Source organism: Anser anser (genome assembly GCF_964211835.1).
Source record: "Anser anser genome assembly, chromosome: 15".
Lineage (NCBI taxonomy): Eukaryota > Metazoa > Chordata > Aves > Anseriformes > Anatidae > Anser > Anser anser.
The window spans coordinates 10,487,778-10,498,400 of NC_139736.1; the positions used below are offsets into that span (position 1 = coordinate 10,487,778).

At 39.9% G+C, this 10,623-nt stretch overlaps 1 protein-coding gene and 1 long non-coding RNA gene across 4 annotated transcripts in view; one reads left to right on the plus strand and one right to left on the minus strand.

Annotated features, from left to right (window-relative positions):
* LOC310882273 overlaps positions 1 to 10,623 on the minus strand; it is a 247,681-nt gene that overhangs the window by 92,251 nt on the left and 144,807 nt on the right. The window lies entirely within an intron of this gene.
* Positions 1 to 10,623, plus strand: part of SHISA9 (shisa family member 9) — a 180,186-nt gene that overhangs the window by 81,965 nt on the left and 87,598 nt on the right. The gene's annotated exons all lie outside the window — the stretch shown is intronic.

Here is a 10,623-nt window from a genome sequence, read left to right on the forward strand (position 1 = left end):
CAGCAGTCCTGTGTATCCTGCACTATGTTATTCAACTTGTCATAAGCAAGTGCACAGGAAGTGCACCCTACAGATACCTTAGAAGTTGAGCAGACCTTCACCTTTATCTCTGTCATTCGCTCTTGCTTACTGCCCTGTAGGTGATTAATATCATTAAGTTCCTTTGTGCATTTGTTCCCTTATTGTGGAATATTTCCTAAATGGGTATGAGATACTACTTAGCAAATAATTGCAGTTCTGCTTTTAAAGGGGAAGAGAATTATTTTACTCACTAAAATCATGGTTCTGAAGGTAAGTTATCAGCTCATGTAAATCAGCCAAGCTCCATTAACCTCAGAGGAACTGCATCAAATTAGCCAAGCTGAGAAGCAGACCCTTAATTATTCTCTCACTAATGGACTTCTTTGACCTTCTGCCTTAAGACTATGGCCACCAGACAGTTGTTAAACCTCAGCCTTTCATAAGCAACTGGGATTTCACTCACAGGAGCTCAGATATTAAATGCAAATTAAAATGTATACTGGGGATTTTCGCTGTACACTTTAAACTTCTAATGCAACATTTAGACTTTTCATTCTTGCTTAGTTGAAAAGAATTTCTTTCCATACCTGTGTAATTTAATTGAGGTTGCCTCTTCAATCTTATTATTTCTAATTGAAAGCAACAGTTAAATAATTCTGGTGTGCATAGATTTAAAATACTCATTTGCAAAGAAAAAAAGTGCTTTTGCCTAAATTTAAAATAAGTTATCATGGTCCTGTTGGCTTTTCAGAAGTAAATGTCTCCTTTTATTCCTTAAAGGAAATAGCCAATGCAAAAACCTTAGCTAGCAGCAGGCAAATGAATAAATGGTTCCCAAAAGATTATGTGTTAGATACTTTGCTCAAGATCTAGAAACCATAATGGCATCAGATAACTTTCAAATTACCAAGTTGGTCAGGTTTCACTGAATCACAGATTACAGGGTGTTCAGGTGATCCAGGCATCATCTGGGCTGGGACAGCACATGCCAGGGAAATGGTACAAGCACAGCCACCTCTACAGTGCCAGGACCCAGACTCCCTGACTGCCCACACCACACTGCTGCCAATTCACTCCCAGGTGACTTTCCAAAGTTTTCTGGGAGAGGACACCGTGGCACAGTGGCTATGGTATTTTTCTCTAAAATCCACCAAACAGGTAATGTGGATACTGGTCATGCCATGTTTTGTACCCTCCTGCAAGGGCCGTTTCTCAGGAGCAGTCCTCGTGCCCTCATGCCATGCTGAGGGACACGTCACACACACCTGGTATCGCACCGTCTTCAGGGCATTTCAGGAGCCGGTCAGCTCAGGAACAGATGAGTCTTGGAGAAAATGAGCTGGAAGGATCTCTATATTCGACAGCAAGCTGATTGCTAGGAAATGGAGCAATCATGTGCAGGTGCTTGAACCTGTGCCTGAACCTAGGCATCATTTATGTAACAGGAGAGTACTGGGCAGCTGTTTCCTTTGCAAACTATAAAAGTTTGTCTCTCCTCCTCTTGACAAGGCAAAGAGAAAGACTATAAACTGCTTCTTAAAACTAATGGAATACATTCAAGTTTTACATGCTAAATTTAAGTATTATATTTCTTGGAAAGGATAATTCATGATTAATAGGAAAAAAAAAAAGGTATTCAGCAAGGCAAAGCAAAGTTTATGACATGATGCCACATATGCCACTTCTATTTATGATGGAGAAGATGGGATCATAAAGTGGATAAGGACTGATTGTGCTGGAGGTCATCCTGAAAGCAACTATTGGGCTGGAAGGATTTTTCATGGAGAATTCCTTGAGGACCAGTGCAAGGGTTGAGCTTATTTGATCTTCTCATCAACGAAAATAGAAGAAAATAGCAGTGTGCTAACTGAATTTGCAGATGACTAAAGGTGAGATGCAGATCCCATATGGAAGACAGCAATATCATGCAAGAAGAAGAATGATTTGAGGACTGAAATAACAAAAATCAGGTGGATTCTGCCTGTGTAAAACAGAATACTAGCACTCAGGATTAATAATAAGTTCTGTTAACGGGCTAATTAATGCCTTACGATGTATTCATCCCATGATCCAAGGCACTAAAAAGAATTCCTAGTTACTACTGGACACAAGTCTGGTCATCTGGCTATGCACAAACAAGAGATACTAATTCAAAGTGAAGAAAGTGTAGAGAAGGACTATGAGAGAGATCAAGGAGAAAAAAAAAAATCTGTTTTGCAGAATAAGATTAAAAAGAGCTGGTGTGGTAGCCCAAGCAAAATGACAGGTGGGCAGGAGCCAAGATCACTTTTGCCATAAAAAGGGAAAAATAGCATTTGGAGGGAAACACAACGTAGGAGGTAGAGTTGTATGGGCTAATAAATAAAGTCGGTACAAGTACAAACTGGTGTAGACTGGCTAGAAATGTACAGAGGTTGCAAATAATAGATTTCTAATCATGAAAGGGGTGAGCTCCTGAACCAACATCTCTATCAGAGCAAGGAAAGCAAACAGCCTCAAAGCACACACGAGACATTCATACCATAGTTGCCTGAGAAAGAACACAACTGGAGGTGACAATCCAGAAAGTCCTTTCCAATCTTATTTTCCTGTTCCTGCCATGGTACAGTGATGAGAGAGATGGTTTCCTTTAAATGCCACAGAGTATTTGGGAGATGTAAATGTCTAAAATCTTAGTCGTAGGGGAGAATATGTGAAACATTCCTACTTAGAAGCTGAAACTCTCTTATGTATACACTTGGATCGATACAAGGTTATTTCACTCCTAAACTAAACTGAACAGCAGCAACTTCTTGTCAGGACAAATTAAGTAGCATCTACTAGTTTGTGCATCAGCTGTTGCTGTGTTTTGTACTGATGCTATACTTACTAACAGCTAAAATTGCACAATATAAAATGAAAGCTGTCAGGTGGTTTATGCCCAAAATTCAAATCAACCTTGAAATTTGTCCAGAACGTCCTCCACATTTAAACTACATGTGTACTAAATTTGTAGCCTTTTTGCTGAGGGACAAAATCAACTGGCAATAATCACTGCCGTTATTTTTCTTTCCGCTACCACAGCAGCTGTGGAAGGTACCTTGATTAACTTAAAAAAACAACCCTACCCTGACATCATCAGTTCAAACAGAAAAGCAAAGAGAAATTGCCTGCATTCCTAAACAGCATCTGACACGGAGAGTTCTCTGTACAGGAAGAAACCTCCAGGGATGTCTGTGCCACTGAGCAGAGAGCCTGGATCAGTGGTGACGACACCAGCCCTGGAAGCAGAAGGCCAATGACATTGCGAGTCAATGAGCCATGACAAGAAGCAGGATTTTTATACCTTCCCCCAGTGCCACACTAACATATAGACACTTTTGGGACGGGAGCTAATACTTACTGGTATGTGTCAGTATGGGTACCTCCAAAGATGAGATTTTGAAACTGACCTCCACTATGAGGGGCACACGCCTACTCAATTCAAGTGATGGAAATGTTGCACTATGTTTCACATTTGGTTCTTCATTTGAAACGTGTAGCCCATGTGTATCCACAGTTCTTCATGCATGGGACCTACTTCTCTGTTCAGGAAAAGCCCTTTCTGGAGACTTGCTGGATCACTGTCTACAGGAGAGCAAGGTGAGCCACCAGTCAGGCCAGCCCAGCAACCATTCCCCTTTTTGTACTATGAAGATTTCTTAGTTGGAAGGGGGATATTCTTAACTTCCCTTTGACTTATCTCCTTTATGCTGAGAAAGCAGTTCAGTGTAGCTCCCTTGGGAAGGGGTAGGTAATGAAGACCTGGGAAGGTAGGGCTTCAGCTGAGCTCTGCTGGTGAGAAGCAGAGGCAAAGTCCTGCTGTCCCTACAGCAAAGTGTCCTAGTTAAAAGCACAGGTAGACTGTGAAGGAATTGCCTAGCACAGTATTTCTTACATTGTGTATTAAAAAGCAGTATCATTTTCTCTCTTGCTCCAAATCTGCCAAGGAAACAGCAAGAAAGAGAGAGAGAGAAAAAAAACAGACACAGTATATTAGAAAGTTTGAACAAGGGCAATCGATGTTTGCAGATGAACTTAGGGATAAACAAATGAAGAACAGAGGTACCTAGAATATCCTTAGGAGGAACCTCAGCAATTAAAACTAAGGGCAAGTGCAGATAATAACAATGGAAGAAATTACCATTTTTTAGATGGAAATTATCACCCATATTCTGAGACATCCTAACAGACACTTGGTTTCCACTTCACTGCAATGCAAAGTCAATCGAATGCACTTTAGCCACCTTCAGCAGCTCAGACCACACAGACTGGGATAGGACCACTCCTCCTGCCTCCTCCTGAAGATGTGCGCTGTGTAACTAGGAAGTGCAGATTCACAGGGAAATCACGAGAGTGATTAAATTTGCAACTTATAAATGTTGCAGTTCAGAACTGTCGATGTAAATGGTGCTGGGAGCAACACACATTGCCTCTACAACAGGCTCTGTGCAGATATCTGTACATGAGGACAGAAGAGAACAGGTTGTGCTCTGCCAGTTCACGTGCAGGATCAGATACATAAACTGGCTTGTGAACAAACTTGTTCTTTACACTGTTCAGAGGGATAAAAAAAGCACTAATATTCCTAAGATTCTAATTTACAAATATTTTAAGGCTATTTTATGCTGATAGAGAAGTCCAAGGGGGCTTTAATGTAAACGAGGCCCTGTGTCTCAGACTCTTTCAGCTCATGCATCTGTACAATAATAAATACTTAATTAACTCCTGGGTTGTTTTGGGGCCTAATTAATAATGTGTGTAAAGTGCTCTGAGATCCCTTGCATAAAAGACAGCACAGGAGAAGAAAGTACATAATGTATTTTGTGAAATACAATGTTTTATAAACCAAAATAAAGCAGAGAACAAGGATACCAAGCTGATCAGCATGTCACACTTGCTAGCTCTCATATTCCCTTGCCTTCTCTACCATGCGCTCTCCAGTTACTTAACCCTGACTTAAATGGTTGAACAACTATTTCTATTACAATTGGACATTATCAGCTAAGAGGAAAGCAAAGCACAGGTGCATTCAAGCCTGCAAGTGTTGCATGTAGAAGTAAATATCGGGAAGTACATGGGCATAGCAATGTAGAATGTGAAGGCTTTTGCTTCGTTGCTCTGCATAGTCCCAGTATACTCACACGTACAGGCTGTGAGATGAAAAGCCCAATTCCCTGGGCTGCCACCTGCCTTGGCACTCTGGCTGCACTGGGAGGGAGAGATGTGTGCTCCTTCGCTGCACTTCTGGGGCAGAGCAAGAGCCTTTTCTAACCTCTAGCGAGGTCAGCAAAAAGCTCTGTTCAGTGTGGTTTGGCTTTTCTGGTGCTGCTGTCATAATTTGAATTAGTAACTAGTTTTGTGACCCCTTCTCTTGCAAACGTAGCAACCTGAAGACACTTGACAAACATGCTTAAAACCTAAAGATGATTTAATTTCGAGAAGCTAACTATATGACAGGAACATAGGAAGAAAGACAGTTCCTGGGTCACTAAGGCCAGGATGTCTATCTAGCCAGCCAGCCGTTCATTGAAAGAAATACAGCTCCATAAAAGCCTGAATTAAAAGAAAAATAATAATAATAAAAACAAGCCACCTGTTTTCTGAGTTTTAATAAATGTACCTATCATGCTGTCTCTGGTCTAATGTGTATAAAAACAGTCCCAGTTATAAATGATCCATATCAGCTCCTGTTACAAAGTACATCATTGTGATTCAGCCGAGGTGAAAGGAACAGGCAGTACCAAGCACTAGACAACACTGAGAGACTTTACATCACGTTGTCAAGGTCAGCCCCTTTGGGTTCTGTTCTATCAGCTGTGATGCCATGTCTACACGGGGAAAGATAAGCAGGAAAGCAAAGACAGAATTATTGGAATGGAGATACAAATTTAAACTATCTTCAACACAGTCTTCAGTTCATGTGGCTACTGTAACTCAGAAGTAAAGAAGCTTGAGTTGACCAAAGGAAAATGAATTTACTTCAAGACAACTTGTATCTGATGACAATATCACAGAAAGGCATATTTAAATAAATGTACAAATACTATAGTAAATCAATTGGGTTTAATTTGGCTCCGTGTCCCTGTCTAGACTTCTTTGTAACTTATACCCCCCAGTAAACCTGTAGAACAAAAGATCTTTCTAAATCTTTCTATGCATTTCTTAGCCTTTAAATAAGAGCAGGAAGGGCTGGAAATACAGTTGTGATCAGTGACCACTGATGGAGTTTTGGTTGGGAGAGCACTGATTTTTAACAAAGACCTATAATTTTGTAAGTGAAGCTCTGTGTTGCCAATTGCATTACCCTAAGTCATCATTTTGCCTCTGCAACTAAACGTGGATTTGACTAATAACGCAAAAACAAAGCCCTCAGACCAGATAGTAAAAACTGAGATACTGAAAAAATGCATCTTGTGCATCCTGTCTGTGCTTGAGAATAACTGAGCCCTGCCGCTGAACCATGTGCTCCTTGGGAGGACGGCCACAAATCACCAGCCCGACTGCCCAAGGAGGACCGCGCTAAACATTTCACTCTGTACTCTGGCCACTGCTTAAATTCTGTTGGCTTGGTCACTTAGTGGCCTTCTGACACCTTTTATAAGGCAAATCTGTGCTGCTTTCTTGCTAGTGAGTATTATTTGTGTCAGTATTGAGTGGCTCAACCATGAGAAGACAGAGAGCAGCAGCAGGACCTTGCAGGAGGCAGAAAGGCCACCCCTGTCCACCCCGTGGCCAGGACCCCCAGGCAGCATGCAGCACCCATCGATGCTGGGACACACCGAGAAACCTCTCGGAGTTATTTTGTCGTTTTAAAGAAACCATGTTTCACAATGCAGACTACGTGCAGGATGCTTTAAGATGTGACGATGAAGCACTGAGCTTCGCTAAACCTCAGAAGATGAAGTATCCTGTAAGTTTTTTGTGTGGGTCTGTAGTCTGATCCCGTGCTTAGTGAGGTCCACTGTGCTGTTTATATACTCATAGAGAAAACCCCTTTATAAAGAAACCCCCTTGACCTGCCTGTGTTCTCATTTACACTGATTTCAGCGAGGAATAATGCTATTATGATGTTAATGCAGAATTCAGGGCAAGTGTGTGGAATATCATTTTCCTTCTTTCATTACAACAAAAATGTTTAAGGCACATCTGGTGATAGGGGACTGAATCTTAATGTAGGATGCTATACCTTGGCAAGGCGAACCAAAGAGAAAATAGAAGGAAAGGAATAAAGAGAATGATCCTTGTGGAAGCAAGGTCATTATGGAGGATCAATGCCCATTTGGACAGCTCACAAATGCTGCGATGCTCATATGTAATTCATTTGAGTGGTTTAAAAGACACTCTAAAATCGATACGTGAACATTCTGTTAAGTGCTTAAATGGATAGGAGGAGTGTGTGCGCTGCTCTCAAGCATTTGACATGGCAAACAGGCAAAAATTTGCTTCCCTAATGTCACCAGGTAGGGGTGGACAGTATTTATACACACAGTCTCTCTTGATTATTCACTGGAAATGATTAAACCTGTAAAAACCGAGATCAAGAGAAGGCACAAGACTACCTCACCTGCTATAGAAGGGTATTAAGTTACTGAGTGATGGAGTTCTTGGGGTGGTTTTGTGTTAACTGCAAGGGAGCCATGCTATTTTGTGACAACTCAGGAGAAAGAACAAAATTGCTCTGTTTATTTATTTACCTTCGGCTATTTCTGTCACTTACAACAACCGCAGTGACATGGATTTTCTTTTCATCAGGAAAAAAAAAAAGAAAACTCTCAACACGCCAATTTTTGGCAAGCTTAACTAAGTACAAGGAAAGCTTTTCTTGTCACTTTTCCAGGTCTTTCCATAGTGTTATCTGTACAGTAGATGATAACAGCATGTGCCGTATACAGCTGCATCATACAAACAAAAATACATATAATAGCAATTGTATGCTGGAAACATTCAATGGAAAGCCTTTTCTATCCAATTAGTGTGTGACAAAGAGGCTCCCTGCATTTGCAGCTTCACAGAAGGATAACTACAATACTTCTAGATACCCGGAATTAATTTATAGTGAGGATCACTATAGGTAATATAACACCTTAGGTATGGTTGACTCTGGTTCCTGCAAGCCCTATAATTCTATTTGATTCATCGTAAATGTTAAAAAGTTTGAAATAGAATAATAAAAATGTTCCCTTCTCCTTTTAGTTTTTTTGTTTCTTTTTAACAGGAAAAAATGTTTATGTCAGTCAGTGCAGAGACTCAGACTGAATTTAGCTTCTTTGTACCTGTATTAATTCATAAAGAAGCCTCAGTCAAATTCTAAAGTTTTTTTTTTTTTTTCTGGAGTTGCAATTCACACATTGCATGGGGTCCTTACAATTAGACTGGGAAAGGGAAAATAAAGAAACATCAGTTTTGATTAAAACAAAGGTGATTATTTTTAACTTCTGTGGTTAGTTCTGTGCTTAATTACCTATCACATTAGAAGAACATTATACACTATGTTTTTTACTGTAAAGGGAAATGCTGTTTTAGGCAACTGTGGAGAAAAAAAAAAACAAAACCAAACACATATAAAGAAACCAAAAAATTTCACCCGATGTCTGAAGACAGACACTGTATGATGCCAACAGCTGCCCTGGATGAGAAATGTTATTCATGTGTGTACAGTTATTTCTCTCTGCAAGCTTTTGCATCAGTGAGGGCTTAGAAATCAATAATGGGGAGCCTTTCATTGCACATCAAAAACCCCTGCACTCGAACTTTGCTGCTGAAGGTGTCCTGAATGCAGGTTTTAACAGATACTGTGTTCACTGCTGGCAAGATACAGACACTTGCCAGTGATTTTTGGACCCAAATTTTAAATGCAAATGTGTAAATATACTACTTCCTTCAAGAAGCACATCTTTTGTAGGTCTTGACGGGCTACATTTTAAGATCATTCATTCACTTTCAAAAAGCACAGATCCTTCAGAGAAAGCCAATGTAAGCATTGTTTAGTCTACTAAAATAGCTGTTAAATACAGCTAGGCTGATTCACTGCTACCATCACTTCTGGCAGTCATTTACATCTCAAAGTGTGTACAATAATACTATTACTCTGACCTCCACCATCCACTGTATTACATGCTAAGGACTGATCAGAGAACCATACTCTTGTCTTGGGATCTCCTAGTTCACTTCAGTTGCAATCTTCTACCATAACATCATTTTTAAACTTTATGAAAAATCTACTAATTTGAAGAAACCATCAAAGAAAATAATGGCTTTTATCCTGAACACAGACACCACAGGATTTATTTTTTAATCAAGAAGATCTTTTGTATTCTCAAGTAACATGATTTTTTAACTATGATTGTCCACCACACAAGGTTTCATGCTTAATAGAATGGAAACCAACTACTACATATTTTCTGCCCTAGACCAAAATTTCTATATTCTTAGAAGTTAATATTAAAAGGTTAATAAACATTAATGAAAAGAATAACAACAAACAACAGGGAAAAACCTAAAAACACTAAATCTTTTATCCCCAGAAAATCCCTAGATGAAATATCACAAGCACTTCTAAAAAATAAATCAATGTCTTCTTAGAATAACCATTTAGTTGCACATGGACAAGAACATGAACACAAATAGAAGTCCTATCTGCCACGCAGTTGAGACACCAAGAGGACCCGATTCCACGCAAGGCTAACTGTGGAGCTTTACTGATCCCAGTGAAAATAAGCACATGAAAATGAAACTGCAGAAGTGTTCACAGTACAAAAATTAACTGCCAAACTAATGCAAATAATTAAACACTTTTGTTACAACAGATTCTCAAGGGCACAGAATGGCTGCCAACAGTGGGGGATATATCAGGAGTGCTTTCATATTTCTGTGCGAAGCATCATCATGTTTCACTCCTCCTTTTGTAGGCCACTGTTGGTAGTCCCTGGAGGTGTCAAATCCAGCCCCGCTCCACAGCCAGCCTGCATGTGTGCCACTTCTGCCACAAGATTAACGTTCACATTCTTAATAGTAAATGCATTTCTCTAGTTTGAATTCTATACAAGGAGACAATATTTTAAAGTATGGCAGCTCTAGTTATTTGCAGTAACTAAATGCATTCATCTTTATTTTAGGGAAGGATTGAAATTAAGTAATGGTGCATGGTGGGGACTGGGAGATTTATTTACTTTGTTAGGAATGATTTATGACAGCCTTGTTATGGGAGAGAAAATGACTGCAACTGAAGGTGAATTATTGTGCACTGTTTAACCGCATAACATCTTAAGCACCTGTAAAAATACGAATGACAGCTTTAAGGTTTGATGGAAAGAAACATGGTTGAGAGAGCCAATCGGCTGGGAACATGCAGGTAAATGCAAGTCTCTCCTGAAGCTCAGACTAAAGCCAAACCTTTTCTTAGCTTTAAGCTAATTCAAGGAATCTTCTTCCTCTTTCTCCATCTCCAATAACATGGAAAGCTTCCCTTCCAATTCCTAACCAGGACTTTAGGAAATATAATTTTTAGAAAAAATAATTCAAAAGCATCCCTGGTCCCTGATCACTGGAGCAAGCCAGCATGTGGGGAGTGCTAAAATAGAG